At 46.5% G+C, this 18627-nt stretch overlaps 1 long non-coding RNA gene and 1 other non-coding gene across 2 annotated transcripts; one reads left to right on the forward strand and one right to left on the reverse strand.

Annotated features, from left to right (window-relative positions):
• The first annotated feature begins 180 nt into the window (after nucleotides 1-180).
• Nucleotides 181-2550, forward strand: LOC126008088 (uncharacterized). Its single transcript, XR_007495502.1, has 3 exons — nucleotides 181-361; nucleotides 1262-1331; nucleotides 2299-2550. It is a non-coding gene; the product is annotated as an uncharacterized LOC126008088 (long non-coding RNA).
• A 15191-nt stretch (nucleotides 2551-17741) lies between these two features.
• Nucleotides 17742-17847, reverse strand: LOC126029519 (U6 spliceosomal RNA). Its single transcript, XR_007503014.1, has one exon. It is a non-coding gene; the product is annotated as a U6 spliceosomal RNA (small nuclear RNA).
• Between the last annotated feature and the right edge of the window lie 780 nt (nucleotides 17848-18627).

The raw sequence follows: 18627 nt of genomic DNA on the forward strand, positions 1-18627 counted from the left end.
AGCTCGGCAGGGATACATGGTCTGACACACACACGCACACACAAACACACAAATACACACACACATACAAACACACAATGCCTCAGCAAGGCATTTTCCGATGGAATCCAATATCAATTTTGCTTCTCCCTGTTTTGTAATTTTCCAGCCCCTTACCTCCCACCTCACCAGAAATCTCTGTCTCTTTATTTATTTATTTATTTCACCTGCTCAGAGCCTTAGGGGAAAGAGCTATTAATTTGCAAATCATCTGATCTGTGAAGGGATCAAGATGCCTGCTTTTCACCGCTAAATCCAATGTCTTGAGTGGACACCCAGATGCACACACAAGCCTGTCAAGCTGTGAATCCCGGGACTGTAGGTAACAGATGAATCTGAGCAAAGCCCCCCTTCCCCACACTAGATCTGCAGCCGACTAAGCCTTAGATCCCAACCTGCATAATGTTCATGTTTTTAAACCTCAAGAGAAGGGGCAAGATGATGGGGACAAAGAGACTGTGAGGGAAGTGTGTTAATGAACTTCTTCTCCCCCCACTCCTCATGCCTCCCCCAACCAACCTTTTCTTACTGAGCTGCTTTTATTCATGCTCATGGCCTACTCCTTGCATCTGTTGGTTTCTTGGTTTTTACTCTCCGTGGAGCAAAGATCATAAGCTTTTCAGAGGAGTGAAGTGGTGCAAGATCTCTTGACAATGAATGTGGGGGCCTGGTTACAACTGTCCTTAGCGGTGGTCTTTAGGGAAGATGTTTAATCTCCCTGGGCCTCAGTTTCCACATTTCAATGCAAGGGGATTGGGCTGAATGACTGCTCGGGTTCCTTCCGGCTCTGACCTCCACTGACTGAATGAGATAATGTGTGAAAACACTTTGTAAACGCTAAAGCCGGAAGAATGCCAGGGATTATTATTACGATTCTAATCAATCCTCTTTTCTCCACATGGATCTTGGCCGTTTAGCGCCAGCAAGCAGTCCAAAGAGCACCAAAAGCGGGAAAGCTTAGCAGAGATGGAAAGACTCTGTGCTGTGGACAGGCAGAAACAAAATCTTGCATGACCAGAAACATTCTCTGTGTGCCCAGCCCTATCCCAAAGCTTGGTTGTAAAAGGAGGAGAAAGGAGGCCTAACTTGGTAGGACCCATTTCAGTCCACAAGGAGGCAGAGAGTATATTCTTTCCAAAGCATCGTTTGTCTTCAAGTGACTGACATAGGCGCATGATGTGAAGGTGATTTGCAACTGTGTTTTTTTTTTTTTTCCAGGAAGAAAGGAAAGAGCAAGGTGTAGCTGATTAGCAAGTTAATTATTTCAGTACCCCAAGGGTTCCTGTGTGGTGGTAAGTTGCCTAGCTCTCTTGTAATTTCACAGTCTCTGCATTTCCCGGGGCACACTAGGGGTGCCTGGGTCTGTCTCCCTCTATCCACCTGCCTGACATTTCCCTGACATACCTGGGGAGAGAAATAGGAAAATAGGGGTTTGTGAGGTGTTGCATGGGGCAGCCTATTTGGCTTAGGCTGCACATGGGAGTCTAGCGAGTGATGGGGAAGGAGAAAGTCGGCTTCTGCTGACTGAACTCTTGGACTCTTCCTTCTCCAAAGAAAAATTTTGCATGTAATAAATGAGAATAAGGAAGGATATTGAAAAGCAGAGTTACTGTGGGAGGTACTTTCTTAACCTTGGTATGAAAAGAAATTGAATTTGAGGGGGTCCTATTGCCTCTTCCCTCCTTCAAATGTCCAGATTTACTTTCTGGTTCTGGCTGCTATATGGTTTCCTTTGGTCTGACTTCAGGTTCTGAAATTCAGGCTGTTGGGGAGGGACTGAATGGAGGAGGTAGTGACCAAGGGGATACCCTCCTCAGAGAGAGACCCACGGGGTCTGTGCACCTTAGCTGAGAGAGGAGCTGCTGCCCTGTGGTCTCTGCACCCCCCCGGGATGAGGGGGAGGGCCAGCTCCCCCACCCCTCCGTCCACCGCTCCTCCTGAGATGAACCAAGGGGCTCTACAGTTTACTTAAGAGTGGTCCCATCTGCTCAGACCAGCCTTTCATAAGGGGAGGGATTTATGTGGTGTCCTTGTGCACAGACCTGGGATTTGCCTGAAAACCTTGGGCCTCTGAGAATATTACCGAACGCTAAAGTGTTCAGCCACGGAGATGATTCATGATTTGTCTGCGCAGACAGCGGTGTGTGTATGTGCGTGCGTGTGCAGTCACAGGAGAGGCTCTCTCGTGCATGGGTGCTTTTAACTCTTCTAACTTCATCCAAACATGAGGAAACTTTTTCTTTTTCTGTATTCATTCAGGAGACAGCCCAAGGCACCTAGATTTGGAGAACCAACTTCCTGACAGTGTGAAGATGATATGTGCAGGCGGTAGTGTTGGCCTCCAGGAAACAACTCTGAGGACAATGGCTTCTGTGCTGGTGGCAGCAAATTAGGGAGTGGAGGGGTCAATCACTATTTAGACTTGGCTGTCCTGACCTAATGGGCCTGAGAGGAATTAGTGAGAGCAAAAAGGGCTTCAGGAAGGAAGGTGTAGGCTGAGCCAAATGAAATGCAGGGAGAAACAAATCCTAAAGAGTTGGGTTCAAGGTTCTATTTGCATTCTCTGCCCTGGTGCCCAGGAGATGAAGATTAGTAAGTGCCAGTTGAACTGGAGAGATCGTACACCAGTAGGGTGTTTGCCTTACATGTGTCTGACCTGGATTTGTTTCCTGGCATCCCATATGATCCTCTGAATACCACCAAAGAGCAGCTTCTGAATGCAGAGCCAATAGCAAGCCCATTAGCATTCCTTGGGGGACCTGGTGTGCCCCATAAAAAAAACAAAGCAAGTGCTATTTATTTATCTAGAATTTTGGGGCCTTCTTTCTCCTATCAGATGTCTGGTATAGGAGCATGGATGGATGGTATTACCTTCTTTTGAAGTTCAGCCTTCTTTTGAAACTCCAGTATGGATTCGGGGATGATGATCCTAGCTTGCCTGGCTCTCAGGCTATTCATAACTTAGCTCTCAAGGCCAGTCACAGCACACTGGAAAGGAAAGGAAAGTCGGCAGACCTGCTACTGTGTACAAGGCTATTCTCATTTGGGTTCCAGGGAAGGCATAGCTTCCCCATTAATATTAATACTTTTTTTTTTAAAGCAGAGAATGATTTCTATGAATTTTTGTTTTGTTATTTTTGTTTTATTTTTCAGGGAGAAGGTTTGGGCCAGACCTGGCTGTGATCAGGACTTACCACTAGCTCTGTGCTCAGGGATCATTCCTGACTGTGCTTGGGGAGATGATCTGCTGTTGGGACTGAACCCAACTGGGCTGCATGGGAAGCAAGCTTTTTACCTGCTGGACTATCTCTTTGGTCCCTCTATGAATATTTAATGAAGGATTTACTACAAATTTGATCAGTTCAATGCTCTTTTTGTTTGATGTTCAGTGTACTTTTTTTTCTTTTTTTTTTTTTTTTTTTTTTGGCAGGGGAGGTGCTGCATCTGGGAGTGCTCAGGTTATTCCTGACTCTTCACTCAGCAGGGGGAACATATGGGATACTGAGGATCAAATCATGGTCTACCATGTTGTCGACAATCTGGCCCCTCCCTTCCTTCCTTCCTTCCTTCCTTCCTTCCTTCCTTCCTTCCTTCCTTCCTTCCTTCCTTCCTTCCTTCCTTCCTTCCTTCCTTCCTTCCTTCTTCCCTCCCTCCCTCCCTTATTTTTGCCATATATACTCTGTTCTGTGCTCAGGGGCTGCTCTCAGCAGTGTTCTGATGACCACGTGGTATTGAGAATCAAACACAGGCCTTTGGCATGTAAAGTGTGCATTCAGACCTTTGAGCTCTCTCTCTGGTCACTCAGTGTTCTTAAACTCATTCTAAATAGAGAAAGGTCTTTAGGACCTATCCTTTCAGTTTTCCTGTTTTCATACAACCTGGGGCTTGGGCCTGCCTCTGACAGACTGGGAGGAGCAGAGACATTCCAGAACCAGATCTTGGAGTGTTATCTCTTCCCTCACCCCAAATCCTCCTGCTCCATTTTATCTCTCTCCACTACAAATCTGAGACCTCCTAGGGAAGTGTGAAGGGTGGGTTTTAATCAGGTCTGGGAGAAAGGGAAAATAAGTTAGAACACACAGGAAGATGTGGCAGTTGGAATTTTTGGAAGCTGCTTCTCACTGCCTCCTCTCATATGCTGTATGTTATGTCCCATCAATTATGTATTCGTTGCTGTCATCTACAGTGTCTATGTGGCATTTACCAAATGTTGTTTGGGCGAAGCAGTGTTAAATAAAACTGTAAAAAACGCAACCAGGGCTTGCATGGGTTATTTAATTCTATCAGTGATAAACAGTGTTAATGAGTAGCAGCTCAGTCAGCACAATATCATGTTTCATTTATATATACTGAGATATACTTAAGCATGAAAAATATTGTTTCCCAGACAAATATTTCCCCATGAGCACATAGAAACAGCAAAAGACCTTTTCTCTCTGCACCCAGTACCTATAGTACCTGATACCTATAGTCAGCCAATCACATGCATGTATGTGGACATCTGTGTCCCTTCACTGACAAAGTAAATGTAAATCCTGTAACCATAGATTCAGTTCCATGTACCTATACTTAATTATGGATGCATCTATTGGCATCTCAGAATTTTTTGGTACACACACACACACACACACACACACACACAAAACTTGCTGGGTTGATTAATGCTGATAGGAAGCTGTTTACTAACTGTCCCATTTGTAGATTTTTGTTTGTTTGTTTAGGGTCACACCCATCAGGGTACAGCGGTTATTTCCCCGCTCAGTGTTTGGGTGCAGTTCCTGTCAGTGCTCAAGGGACCATACTGTGGAGGAGAGGAGCAAACTCAGGGTTTCCACATGCAAAGTATATGTTCCAGTTCTTAGAGCTAGATCCTTACCCCACCCCCACTTTTTTGGTGTGTGGTGTGGGAATTGAACCCAGATCTCATGTATGCAAAGGCAAGTCTTAAGCACTGGGCCACATCCCCACAGGTAGGACACATGTAAAATGCCCTTCCTGCAAGTGTCTGCATGTAAATGATCCTTCTCATGCTCAGACAAAGCTCATATTTGTATGCATACACCTATACCCTTTCTGTGGGTGTTCATGGACACTATGTGAATACGTACCACTGAACTAGTAGGTGGTTTGTGATTTGGGAGTTTACCCCCAATGAACACTAATGATGTCAGGATTCGGAAGAAGAAAGAGCAGGCTCAGGATGGAGCCAGACTTGTCTCTGATGAAAATAATATAAAAATATGAGAAGGGTCAGAAGGGGTTGCATTAACTAATCTCCGCACACAGCAATGGCTCCAAAAGAGATGAGTCTTGCATGTGCTCATTGAGCCATTGAGTCTGGATACCTAAGTAGCTTCTCTGCATTGAATTGGCTTCACATTGAATTCACATTGAATTGCCAATTATCTGTGTGAACTTAGGGAAGCTGCTCTCTGCCTCAGTTTCTATATTTGTGGAAGTGAAGTATTGACCTAGACCTGTAATTCTCAACCCAGGCTATATGGTAGATTCATCTGGGAGCTTCGGGGGATGGTGGGAGGGAATGTAGACACCTGGACTCCACCTCAGACCAATTAGATAAAAATCTCTGGAAACAAGTGCCCAGCATGTTAGTTTTAAAAAGTACCCCAGGGGGCTGGAGAGATCGCTAAGGACTGGAGCACATGCTTTGCATACCAGAGGCTGAAGTTTCATCATGAGCAAAGCAACATGCCCTGGGCATCTCTGGGTGCCACCCTTCCACAACAACAACAACAACAACAACAACAAAAAAGTGTGCCAGGTACAACTGTGATTATGAAGAACTTTTACTGGGACCATGAAGAAATACTTTGGGGTTAGACAAATTAATATGCCCAGAGCCTCTAGTTGGTCTTATGGCAGAATGCTTTAGGGTAAGGTCTCCCTGTTTTTAGGCCAAAGGCTTTTCCTCTCTATTTTCCCCAACTTTTGCTACACCTATGCAAAACAAACAAAAAACCAAAATAAAAAAAAAAGCAACTACCTATCACACACTCCCTATTTTTTTTTCTTTTTTCTTTTTTTATCTTTTAAATAAGGGCTCCCACTTTTTTTCATAGAACCTTGGGCCACAAGTTGCTTTTTTTTTTTTTTTACCTCATATTTATGCAGTTTTCTATACAATTAAGAAGAAAGATAAAAAGAAAGAATGGGGACCATGGGCCAAGTGGTTTTAGATGCATTGGTGGAGAAAAAAAAAGGACAGAACTAAATATCCAAGCCAATGTCAATGGCAATAGAATCAAGAGACCTAAACTTTAACAATCTAAACTAAATAGGCAGGCCAAGGAGCAAAGAGTGGTGGTATAGGATGCACTCTGGAATCATTGGGAAAGGGAGGTCAACATTGGTGGTGGGAATGGTCCTGATTCACTGTATATCTGAAATTTAACTATGAAGGACTTTATAGATTACAATAGTTTAAAAAAAATAAAATTGGGCCCGGAGAGATAGCACAGCGGTGTTTGCCTTGCAAGCAGCCGATCCAGGACCAAAGGTGGTTGGTTCGAATCCCGGTGTCCCATATGGTCCCCCGTGCCTGCCACGAGCTATTTCTGAGCAGATAGCCAGGAGTAACCCCTGAGCACTGCCGGGTGTGGCCCAAAAACAAAAACAAAAACAAAAACAAAAACAAAAAATAAAATTAAAATAGTGTGCCAGGTTGATGTATAGCCAACAAACTTGAGATCCACTGGCTTAGACACTTTCTAATAATGGACCTTCTAAAACTACAACTCTACCATGAAGCACCTTTTATGTATAACAGTGCTGAGGAGCAACAGTGTGTCCTTCAAAATTTTTAAATCACTTGCTTGAGATAATTAAAATCCTTTCAGGAGATAGTACAGTGGGTAGGGCGATTACTTCATGCATGGCTGACCCAGATTTAATCCCCTGCATCACATATGATCCCTCAAACAATGCCAGGAGTGAACTCTGAATGCAGAGCCAGGAGTAGCTGCTGAGCATTGATGGATGTGGCACAAAACTCACGCCAAACAAAACCAAAAACTTTCAGTTTTTGAAACTATATCCTGGAGAAACTCATGCCCTTGTTTCCAACTTCCTTCTCTGTTTCTTTGTTCCAACTTTCTATTTCTCTGGCTCTCACTCACATATGCAAAGAATGTGAAGTGGAGACCTAATAAAAGTGATAGATAGATACCTTTGCTACCTGCATATATATTCTGTCTGGTTCCTCTTGCCACCTGCCAATTAACATAGTATTTTTAGTAAAGGATGAAGCACAGGCCTCTAGGGAAAGTCTTCTCCCTCCTCCAGCCTCAGTCAGAGAACACCAGCCCCTAGGCCCATGCTCTAGTTCTGGAGGCTGGTACAGGTGGCTGAAGGAAGCTGTGGGCTGCGTGTCCTAGAAAGCTGCTCTCAGACTTGGGCCTTTGGGAATGCTGCCTTAATATTCTCCAACAACAGCTCCCCAGACAGAGCCAGCTCCAAACCCCATTGCCCTGGAAAACAAATCTTCATGCTACTGTGAAGGAGAACGAGCCCAGGCCCTACATCCCCGTGGCAAGCAGAAGGCAGAGCAGAGTCACTTTGGGTCATGGACCTTCTCTCCCTAGGAAGTTGTAGATACAGAAGCTCTGTTTCTCATGGTGGTGGAACAGAGGCAGAGGTGTTCATTCTGGATAGAGGGCTTTAAATTCTCTCTCAGGGTCACAACAAGCCACGTTTCTCTTAGAAACTCTGAAGAGATGGATTCTTTTTCATTTCTCCTTTCAATCGACCCACCAGAGGAGAGGGAGAAGGTTGGGTCGACTTTTTCTCCTAAAATTGCTTGGGCCAGGTTCCTATTGTGTCTCCTTCCAAGTGAACACTATAAGTACTTCCGGGTCAGCCTTGGGACCTCTGTGGTTTTCACTCGAATCTTCTCATTCACTCATATTTGCTGACTGTCCATTTTCTTATTATTCTGTCTCTTCCCTCATCCCCTTTCTCACTCAGTATTGTGTTCCCTTCTCCCCTGTAGACATGCCCAGTCAGGTCACACAGGGCAACAAAGGTTACTAATCACAGAGGATACCTCAGTCAGGACTCCACCATTTCCTACTTACCTGCCATCCCTCCACCTCTTCTCTTGTAGGGAGCATGAGCGTGATCCTGCCAAGAGAGCGGCAGACACTGCACAGGGGCTCAGCTTCCCACGCCTGCACCCCTTCCCAGGCACACCTCCCTTCAGGCCTGGAGACCATCACACCCCAGGATGTGATGGATTCCCCAGGCACCTTCAAAGGGCTCTGCATTTGTTTGCAATGTGGACCTTGAATCCTGCTCTGGTCATAAATGTTGTTTATTTTGACTAGGACCTACTGAAAGGGGATTGGGGGTGAGTAAGGGCAAAGCAGAGGATTCCGTGGGGAAGATCATAAAACCATTAGCAAGACAGGGCTTTTAGGGGTCACAGGATCATAGAATTTTCTGGCTGGAAGGAACATAGGCCATCAAGGAAGGTCAGAGATGGCCGCTTTGTCAGCAAAAGGCCTTTAGGGGCTATGTGGGGGTAAGGGGGGGGCAGGGAGGCTTTAGCCTCTTTCTAGAAAGTGGTTACTGGGTGTGGGGCCATGACCCCCCAATAACCTTATACCAGGTTGGGGAGGCCAATAGTTGCTGAAGGTGATGGATTTGCCCTATGGGTGAGAAGAACCTCTGCTTGGCTTTGCACCAGAGCTCCTTGTTCAAGGGAATGGGTATGGCTCTGGGCAAAGGAAATAAGTGCATCTTGGATTCTGCTTCCACTTTTACTTACTGTGGCACAAACATATACCAGGGCTTCTGTTGATTAATTTCCAATACCTTTAAATAACTATTTTAAAATAATTAAGTTATTTATTTTAATTTCTTGTTTTGGGGCCATACCCAGTGGTGCTCAGGTTTTATTCCTGTGCTCAGGGGTCATACTAGAAGTGCTGGAGAGACCATACTCAGTGTCGAATGTCAAACGAGATTTGGCAGGAAATAAAGCAAGCACTGTAAGCCCAGTACTGTCTCTCAGCCCAACAATTCTTTTCTATTAAAATTTTTATTATAATATGATGGTTTTATTATAATATGATATATATAATATTACAGTCTTAATATAGTCATAATATAGTCTCTTCAGATATTAAATGATAAAACACCAATCTCACTACCAGTGTGACCTTCCCTTCACCAGTGTCCTCAGTTTCCTACTTTATTTATTTATTTATTTATTTATTTATTTTTTTTTTTTTGTAGTAGTAGCAGTCCAGGGACCCAGGGACTCCTGGTAATACTCCACCAACAGGTCAGACCAGGTGGGGACCCTGTGGCACTTGGGAAAACTTCAGAATTATATCCAGTGGTACTGGGGGGCCATGTGGTGCCAGAAATTGAACTTGGGTACACCCTTGACATATGCCCTTAGCCCCTAAGTTGTCTCTTCAGCCCTCAAATCAATTCTAAGAGATATTTTCTTCACTCCTTCTCTGTTTTTTTGGGCCAACCTGACTTCCAGGGATTACATCTGGTGGTACTTAGGGAACAGAGTTAGGATTAAACCAGGGTTCACCACAGCATGCAAGGCAAGACTTTCACCCTTATACTTTCTGTAAAACTCGAAAGGGAAGTATGTAAGTTGACATACAAAGTTAGTGACAATTTTGGGGAGACCTTAAGATATGACTTTTTTTGTTTGTGTTTTTGGGTCACACCCGGTGGCTTTCAGGGGTTACTTAGGGTTCTGTGCTCAGATATTGCTTCTGGCAGGCTTGGGGGACCATATGGGATGCCGGAATTGGAACCATGGCCCATTCTGAATCAGCTGCATGCGAGACAAATGTCCTACCACTGTGCTATCTCTCTGACCTTCCTTCTTTTCCTTCCTTTTCTTCCTTTCCTTCCTTTCCTCCCTTCCCCTTCCTTCCCTTTCCTCCCTCCCTTCCTTTCATCTTTCCCTCCTTCCCCCTCCCTCCCTCTCTTCCTTCCTTTTCTTCTTTCTTATGATGGATCAAACCCAGGGCCTCACACATTTAAGGCACATACTTCTTTTTTGGGGGGGGGGCACACCCATTTGATGCTCAAGGATTACTCCTGGCTAAGCGCTCAGAAATTGCCCCTGGCTTGAAGGGACCATATGGGACACCGGGGGATGGAACCTCGGTCCTTCCTTGGCTATCGAGGCAGACACCCTACCTCTAGCGCCACCTCTCCGGCCCCTAAGGCACATACTTCTACTACTTAAACCACATCCACAGGGCCCATATTTTGTATTCTTTCTTTATTTAAAATCCTGTTGGGGCTGGAGAGATAACACAGCGGTAGGGTGTTTGCCTTGCACATGGCCAAATGGGGGACGAACTTGAGTTTGATTCCCAGCATCCCATATGGTCCCCCAAGCCTACCAGGCGCTATTTTTGAGTGCAGAGTCAGGAGTAACCCCTGAGTGCCACTGGGTGTGGCCCAAAAATCAACCCCCCCCCCAAATCTTGTTTTTTGGGTCATGTCTGATTATGCTCAAGGTTACCCTAGCTCTGCACTTGGGAATTCCATCATCAGGTTCTCAGGAGACCATATAGGATGCTGGGGTTCTAACCTGGGTTAGACATGTGCAAGGCAAACACTCTACCCACTATACTATTGCTTTGGCCCCAATTTAAAATTACTTATTTTTTTAAATTTTGGGCTACACCTAGCTCTGAGCTCAAAGATTTTTATTGGTGGTACTTGGAGGGCCACATGTGGTGTAAGGGATCAAACTCAGGTCTGCTACGTGCAAAGCAAGCACCTTACTCGTTATATTATCTCTCCAATCTCAATGTTGCATTCTTTAAGCTGAATTTTCAATCTATTCTCTTTCTCCTCCACCATGGGTTTTGGTTCCCTTTAGCCTGAGTGACAGAATGGGAACAAAGCTCCTTCCTTGAAAGCTCATGTTGGGGCCAAAAATCTAGAGCAAACCATTGAAAACAGCAGTCTGAAGTCCTGCCCATCTGGGTAGAAAGAGGTCTGGCTCACTCTCCAGAGAACAGGTGCTCATAAAGCCACTGACAGGAAACCATCCTGTATGTGTCTAGAACTGAATCACTTCATCTTGGGGCCCTGAGGTCATCACAGAAGGTAAGAATTGGTGAAGCCCACAGCCAGCTGACCCCCTTTGAGTCCCCTCTTTGGTATCACAACTCAGGGAGGCAGAGAGATGAGACAGATCATACAAAAAGACACCTCAAAGACAGGCAAAGCAGAGCTCACTAAGACCCCGACTGTGAGCTGGAAGGCTGAGAGCCCAGCAGAGGCCGGACCTGGCAGAGGCAGCTTAAGTAGCCAGTTCTCCCCTGATCCCCCGACTGTGTAATCCAGTTGCTTGGAGAATGGAAAATCCCTCCTCCTCCCTCAGCCGCCTCCTCTACAAAGGCCTAATAGGCCTGCCAGCTTTGGGGCACTAATCTGCCTAGATATCACCCCTACAGCAGGTTGCTGGGTTCCAAGCAGTCTGGAGCAGGGAGCTAGGGAGTTGGGGTGGTAAATGTGTATGTGTGTGTGTGTGGGGGGGATTTTCTTCTGCTTTTTTAGCTTGTCCAAAAAAAGAGGGGACACTGATATTACTGTGTGCTGAGGACACCTTCAGGAATGGGACACCAGGATGGAGGGAGGTGATAGGAGACCTCGGTCCAGGTCCAGGTGTAGGGCTACTCTGGGGGTTAGTCTTAAAGAGCCCCCTTGCTTCATCTGCCCTTCTTTCCTTTTAATTTGAAGCCTCTCCCTCCCCACCCCCTCCACTTTCACTCATCCATCCACTGAGCTGCTGACAGCTGCCCTGCGGGTGAACTCCTGATCCTCCCCTGGCTGCAGAGATCCTGGGGGGCATGGGTGGGGGCTAGGCCAGAGCATAACCCCTTCCACTGCCACCCCCACTCATGCCCTGGAATTAGAGAGAAGCCAATAAAGGAGCTAGAAGAGCAGGCAGGAGAGGCGGAGGAGGAATGAAGAAAAAGAAAGGGGAAAGAGAAAGAAGGAAAATCAAGCAGAAGCAAGAGGTATTGGAGAACTAGGGAGAAGATGAAGAGAGAGGTGAGAGTAGGAGGAAGTGAGGGGAGAGAGCTTAAGTAAAGTGAAGGTGGAGATGAAGCAGTTGGAGAGACAGTACCACCGCCTAGTTGGGGGACTAGAGCAATAGTACAGCAGGTGGGGTGCTTTTCCTTGCATGCAGCCAACCTGGGTTTGTTTTGTTCTGTTTTGGAGAGGCATACTAGGTGGTGCTCGTGGCTCTCTTACTTGTGGCTTTCATCTCAGGCACTCACTCCTGGTGATGTTCAGGGGACCATACGGGGTGCTGGGGATTGAAATTGGGTGGCTGCATGCAAGGCAAGTGTCTGGCCCACTGTACTGTATCTCTAGCTTCCCAATCTGGGTTTTTTGTTTTGTTTGGGGACCACACCCAGATGTGCTCAGGGCTTATTCCTGGATCTTAACTCAGAGATTACTCCTGATAAAGCTCAAGGGGACCATACAGGGTGCTGAGTATCAAACTCGGGTCAGCTACATGCAAGGTAGCACCCTACCTGCTGTAATATTGCTCCACCCCCACCCCCCAATATGGGTTTGATTCCTGATACCACTTACCAACAACCACCAGGAATGATCCCTGAGTACAGAGCCAGGAAGAAGCCCTGAGTACCCACAAGCATGGCCTAAACAAAACAAAACAAAATAAACAAGTGGAGAAGGAGGAGGATCAGTGAAGGAAGGGACACAGGTGCAAGGGAACATGGGAAGTGGGAAGTTCACCCTGAGTACTGAGGCAGATAGCAGGGAGGATTTGAGGGAGCCCAGCTGCAAGTCTCTCCAGGTCAGTGCCTTGTCCACCTGCTTCCACCTCCCAGAAGGCTGACGTCCCTCCCTCTGTGGGAAGGTCAAACTACTAGGACTGCAGACCACTGGGCACTAGCCAGGTTGCAGTGGGGGCTCTCTGCACTGGGGTAGTTAAAGCGCGGGGATGGGGGCTACAGAGCTCTCAGTTCTTTGACCATCTTCATGCCCATGTCCACCGAGCAGGCCTTGTAGTCACTCCTACTCCTGCTTTGTTGACAGTGATCATTGGGAATGGTGATCTTCACTGATAACTGATCCTAAATTTTGGACTCTTTGATTAGCTGATGGGACATGTTAAAGATTAAGAACTCCCCAGAGGCCAGAGCAATAGTATAGCAGGGAAGGTGTTTCCTTGCATACATCTAACCCAGATACTATTCCAAGCATCTTATATGGTCTCATGAGCCCTAGCAGAAGTGATCCCCACGTGCAGAGCCAGGAGTAAGTGCTGAGTGCCACTAGGTGTGACCCCAAACAAACAAAAAAAATCAAGACTAAGAACTCCCGGCATCCCAGATGGTCCCCCCACCCACTCACCCACCCCACCCCACACTCCTGCCAGGAGCGATTTCTTTTTTTTTTTGGGGGGGGGTGTCACACCCGGTGGTGCTCAGGGGCTACTCCTGGCTGGCTGCTCAGAAATAGCTCCTGGCAGGCACGGGGGACCATATGGGACACCGGGATTCGAACCAACCACCTTTGGTCCTGGATCGGCTGCTTGCAAGGCAAATGCCGCTGTGCTATCTCTCTGGGCCCCAGGAGCGATTTATAAGCACATAGCCAGGAGTAATTCCTAAGTGCAGCTGGGTGTGCCCCCCCCAAAAAAAAAAAACAGAAAAAGAACTCCCCTGCTCTAATGTTACAGGTGGGGCCAGAGATATGGGGAGGGCAAGTTGCCCATACAGTGATCTGATTGTGAGCCTGGTCTTTCTTTCTTCCACAGCTCATGCTGAAACCATAGCCAGAGAGCTAGGCCAGTGGCTCCCCTGAAGAAGACCCACCATATAATGACCCCCTTTTGCTGGACCATTGCCACGTTTTGTGTGTCAGATGAAGGAAAATATTTATGACGAAGAAAATGACCATATTTTGAGTACCTGTTCCATGCCAGGCACTTCGACAAACTTTGTTCTCCATCCATTTGCACATCCTTCCTGACAGAAGAATATTCTGTGGTCTACATTGATAAAGAAATGAACCAACCAGAGACACTAAGCAAGTTACTTCAAATCATACAGCTTAGGAATGTGACTGGCTTTTCTTCCAAATTCAGGATGAATGATGAATCTTTTATGATCCACTTTCTCCTCATTGATGATAGCTGAACCCTTCTATTTTTTTTTTTTTTTTTTTTTTTTTTTTTTTTTTTTTTTTTTTGTGGTTTTGGGTCACACCCAGCAGTGCTCAGGGGTTATTCCTGGCTCCATGCTCAGAAATTGCTCCTGGCAGGCACCGGGGACCATATGGGACTCCGGGATTCGAACTGATGACCTTTTGCATGAAAGGCAAGCGCTTTACCTCCATGCTATCTCTCCGGCCCCGAACCCTTCTATTTTCAATCCAACCTCTACTCCTCCTGCTCCAGGGACTAGATTTGAGATTCTTCTTTCCCAGAGCAATACAGAGTTGAGGTTGTCACGGAGAGCACAGTTGGGGTGGGGGGAACGGGTGTTCCACTGACCATGTCACAATCACTGGCACTCAAGAGTTCACATGAACAAGGGGAAGGCCCCTGTGAGTCCCGTGTGATTCATCTGGTAATATTGTTGTTTTATGGGATGGGCCAAAGAGGTGTCAGGAAGCAAGTTTGCTGTAAATCTTCTTGTCCTGCTTCCTCTGCATGTCCACTCCTGGAATTTATGATGGAAAATGTTCAGACCTAGGGACTTGGGGCTTGAGTTCAAGCTTTGGGTGGGAAGGCAAGAGACAATATATCTTCCCCCCCCCCCCGAGATCTGATTTCTGTGTTCGTGCATATGTGCATGTATGTGTATGCATGAGGGCATGTACCAGACATACTCCTGCACAGGCCTGCATTGCAGACACCACAAAGTCTTATTTCACAATCCCAAGCTCTCAAATGGCTCTGCAGATTGCCTGAAAAATAGGACCAATGCAGGCTGCACCCCTGTTGGGCTTCTCTCAGTGGTGGACTTGAGAATTTGAATAGAGCCAGGAATTGGGGAACAGAGTGAATTGGGAAACAGGTGTGCCCCCAAAGGCAATGGCCCCAAGGATGGGAAGAAGGGGGTGTGCCCCTCAGAGCTGGAAAGGAGCTGACTCCTGGGTACATTTGGTAGTGGGGATGCGTATCTTGCAGTGTTTAGTGCTTATTTCTGCTTCTGGCTCTGTGCTCAGGGGTCACTCCTGGCAGTGCTCAGGGGATCATATGTTCCAGAGATCAAACTAGGGTCAGTCATGTGTAAGGTGAGAGCCTTATTCTTCATGCCATGTCTCTGGCCCTTCTGAGCACTTTTATAAGGTTGGCGGGGAGGGGCAGGTCAGAGGTCAGTTGGGAGATTGGTCTCTAGTAGGGTTCAGAAGGCAGGTTGTGGAAGGCTACTGTGGCTGTGCTAACTTGCACCATAGATATTATGCTCCATCCTGGCTCCCAGGAGAAATGGATAGTCTACACACCTGTGTTTTGATGCCAGAGTGGACAGGTCTCATGGTACATGGTGGGCAGAAGCAGGTGTGCCCAGGACACTTGCTCAGAGAGTTGGTGCAGATTGGGGCACCACCTCTCTTCCATGCCTCTTCCCATTTCATGAGCTTACCAGTGAATGTTGGGCCTGTCTCTCGGTTCTGGGCTCAGTTTGGCAAGCTCAGCCCAGGGAAAGAAGAGGTAGAAGGAGAAAAAGAAGGGCAAAGGGCTAGAGCCCTTATACAGCATAGTGTATAAGGCATTTGCCATGCAAATAGTCAACATGGTTCAATTCTCTGGCATCCTATATACTTCCCAGAGTTTGCCAGTGGGGATTTCTAAGACAGAGTCAGTAGCAAGCCGTGAGCATTGCTGGTTGTGCTCCCCACCAAAACGAAAAAGGGTGGAGGGAGAAGGGAGAGACTGGCAAGGCCTTTTGTGACTTGTCTTGCTCAGGTTATTTCCTTGCTTAATCCAGCCTGACCAGCTCTGCCCCACATGGCTCCCAGTACTTCTCAGTACTGGTGTTTGGGGTTATTCCCAGTGGCTCTGGGTGGGGCCAGGCAGTGCTAGGGACAAACCTGGGTCTCCAGCATGCCAAGTATCTCTGCTAGTCCTTTGGGCCACCTTTGTTCATTGTTGTTGGGTTTTGTTGTTGTTTTGTTGTTGTTGCTGTTGTTGTTATTTTGGGGGTCACACCCAATGATGTTCAGGGATTACTCCTGGCTCTGCACTAAAGAATCACTCCTGGGGCCAGCATGGTGGTGCTAAAGGTAAGGTGTTTGCCTTGCCAGCGCTAGCCTTGAATGGACCGGACTGCGGTTCGATTCCATATGGTCCCCCAAGCCAGGAGCAACTTCTGAGTGCATAGCCAGCAGTAACCCCTGAGTGTTACCGGGTGTGGCCCAAAAACCAAAAAAAAAAAAAAAAAAAAAAGAAAAAGAAAAAAAAAAGGGGCCCGGAGAGATAGCACAGCGGCTTTTGCCTTGCAAGCAGCCAATCCAGGACCAAAGGTGGTTGGTTCGAATCCTGGTGTCCCATTTGGTCCACCATGCCTGCCAGGAGCTATTTCTGAGCAGACAGCCAGGAGTAACCCCTCAGCAACGCCGGGTGTGGCCCCAAAACCAAAAAAAAAAAAAAAAGAATCACTCCTGACAGTGTGCAGGGAACCATATGGGATGCCAGGGTTTGAAGTCAGCCACATGCTAGACAAATGCTTTATCTGCTGAACTATTGCTCTGGCCCTTCCATTGTTCTTTTGTGTTTTGTTTGTGTGTTTGTTTGGCTTTGGTTTTTGGTCTACACCCAGCAGTGTTCAGAGGTTACTCCCTGAAGGCTTGGGGGACTATATGGATGCCAGGGATCAAACCGGGTTGGCTACACTCAAGGCAAACATTCTTTTTTTTTTTTTTTGGGCCACACCTGGCGGTGCTCAGGGGTTAATCCTGGCTGTCTGCTCAGAAATAGCTCCTGGCAGGCACGGGGGACCATATAGGGGACCATATGGGACACCGGGATTCGAAACAACCACCTTTGGTCCTGAATCGGCTGCTTGCAAGGCAAACGCCGTTGTGCTATCTCTCCGGGCCCTCAAGGCAAACATTCTACCCATTGTGATATTGCTCTGGTTTCTGTTTCTTTTTTAAAGGTTTTTTTTTTTTTTTTTTTTTTGGTTTTTGGGCCACACCCGGTGACGCTCAGGGGTTACTCCTGGCTATGCGCTCAGAAGTCGCTCCTGGCTTGGGGGACCATATGGGACACCGGGGGATCGAACCGTGGTCCGTCCTAGGATAGCGCAGGCAAGGCAGGCACCTTACCTCCAGCGCCACCGCACGGCCCAGGTTTTTTTTTTTTTTTTTTTTGTATTTTTTTTTTTTTTGGTCACACCTATTAGTGCTCAGGGGTCACTCCTGGCTCCAGGCTCAGAAATCACTCCTGGCAGGCTCGGGGGACCTTATGGGATGCCGGGATTCAAACCACAGTCCTTCTGCTTGAAAGGCAAATTGCCCTATCTCCATTCTGTCTCTCCGGCCCCGATTCCTGTTTCTTTTTTAATTGATTTTTTAAACAATTTATTTTAAGCACCATGGTTTACAATTCTGTAAATGACAGGATTTCATGTGCAACACAACTCTTCACATTACCACACCCTTTCCTTCACCACTTCTTTCTACCATTGTCCCAGTGTCCTAAAATTATGAAACATTTCACCAATTTGCATGTCTCCTTGCTTAGGGGCCATACTAATCTCTGTAATAATGTTCCAATTTTAGTATATTTGCTGCGAAAGAGAGCAACTGACTTCCATTATTGATCAGCTGGGAAATGCAGGAAAATCTCCAGAGAGCCTATGCACCCTGTAGACATGTCTTGGGAACCCCTCTTCCCCACTCCCCACAGTCCCAGGTCTAGGGTAACAACCTTATATGGAGGGCTCGAGTCCTGGAGGACAGAGTAAATCAGGTCACCCCCATCCCTGCACCCCTTTCCCAGCTCCACTCCTGGCTGCACTGTGTCTGCGGTTAAATATATGGAATTATCTATTACAATACTTCAATATTTATTACATTGATTTCACTTTAAATGCTTTGTAAATCATAGCAAAAAATAATGGCCTTCCAACAGAGAGTCATATACCGTAATCAACTGGAAGAAAGTCGGCATTGTAATTTAAAATAAAAAAAACCCTTATGTGAGTCTCTCGTTTAAATTAAGAGACAGGACGTGATTCAAATAATAAGACCCAAGTGAGGCTGGTTTTTCTTGGCAAATTAGTAGAGGTTTTAACTGGAACTGAAAAGGTGTTAAGGTGGAACACTGACCTTATTAGACCTTAATTATTTTCTGTTGTTACATTCTGGAGCCAAGGTTTTTTTCCAAAGTGCCCACGTTAAGCCTCATCTTGAGAACTTTGGCTTTAGAGAGATATCACTTCTCAAGAGGCATTAGTGGGGGGGAAAAAGCAGTCATTTTGCTTGTGTCCCTTTTCTCCATCCTATAGTTTCCAGGACTCCTGAAACTCTTAGTTTGGAGGCAAACATGCTTGTCCTTGAAAGCTAACATTAAACTAATCTCAA

The sequence above is a fragment of the Suncus etruscus genome, chromosome 1 (genome assembly GCF_024139225.1).
Source record: "Suncus etruscus isolate mSunEtr1 chromosome 1, mSunEtr1.pri.cur, whole genome shotgun sequence".
Lineage (NCBI taxonomy): Eukaryota > Metazoa > Chordata > Mammalia > Eulipotyphla > Soricidae > Suncus > Suncus etruscus.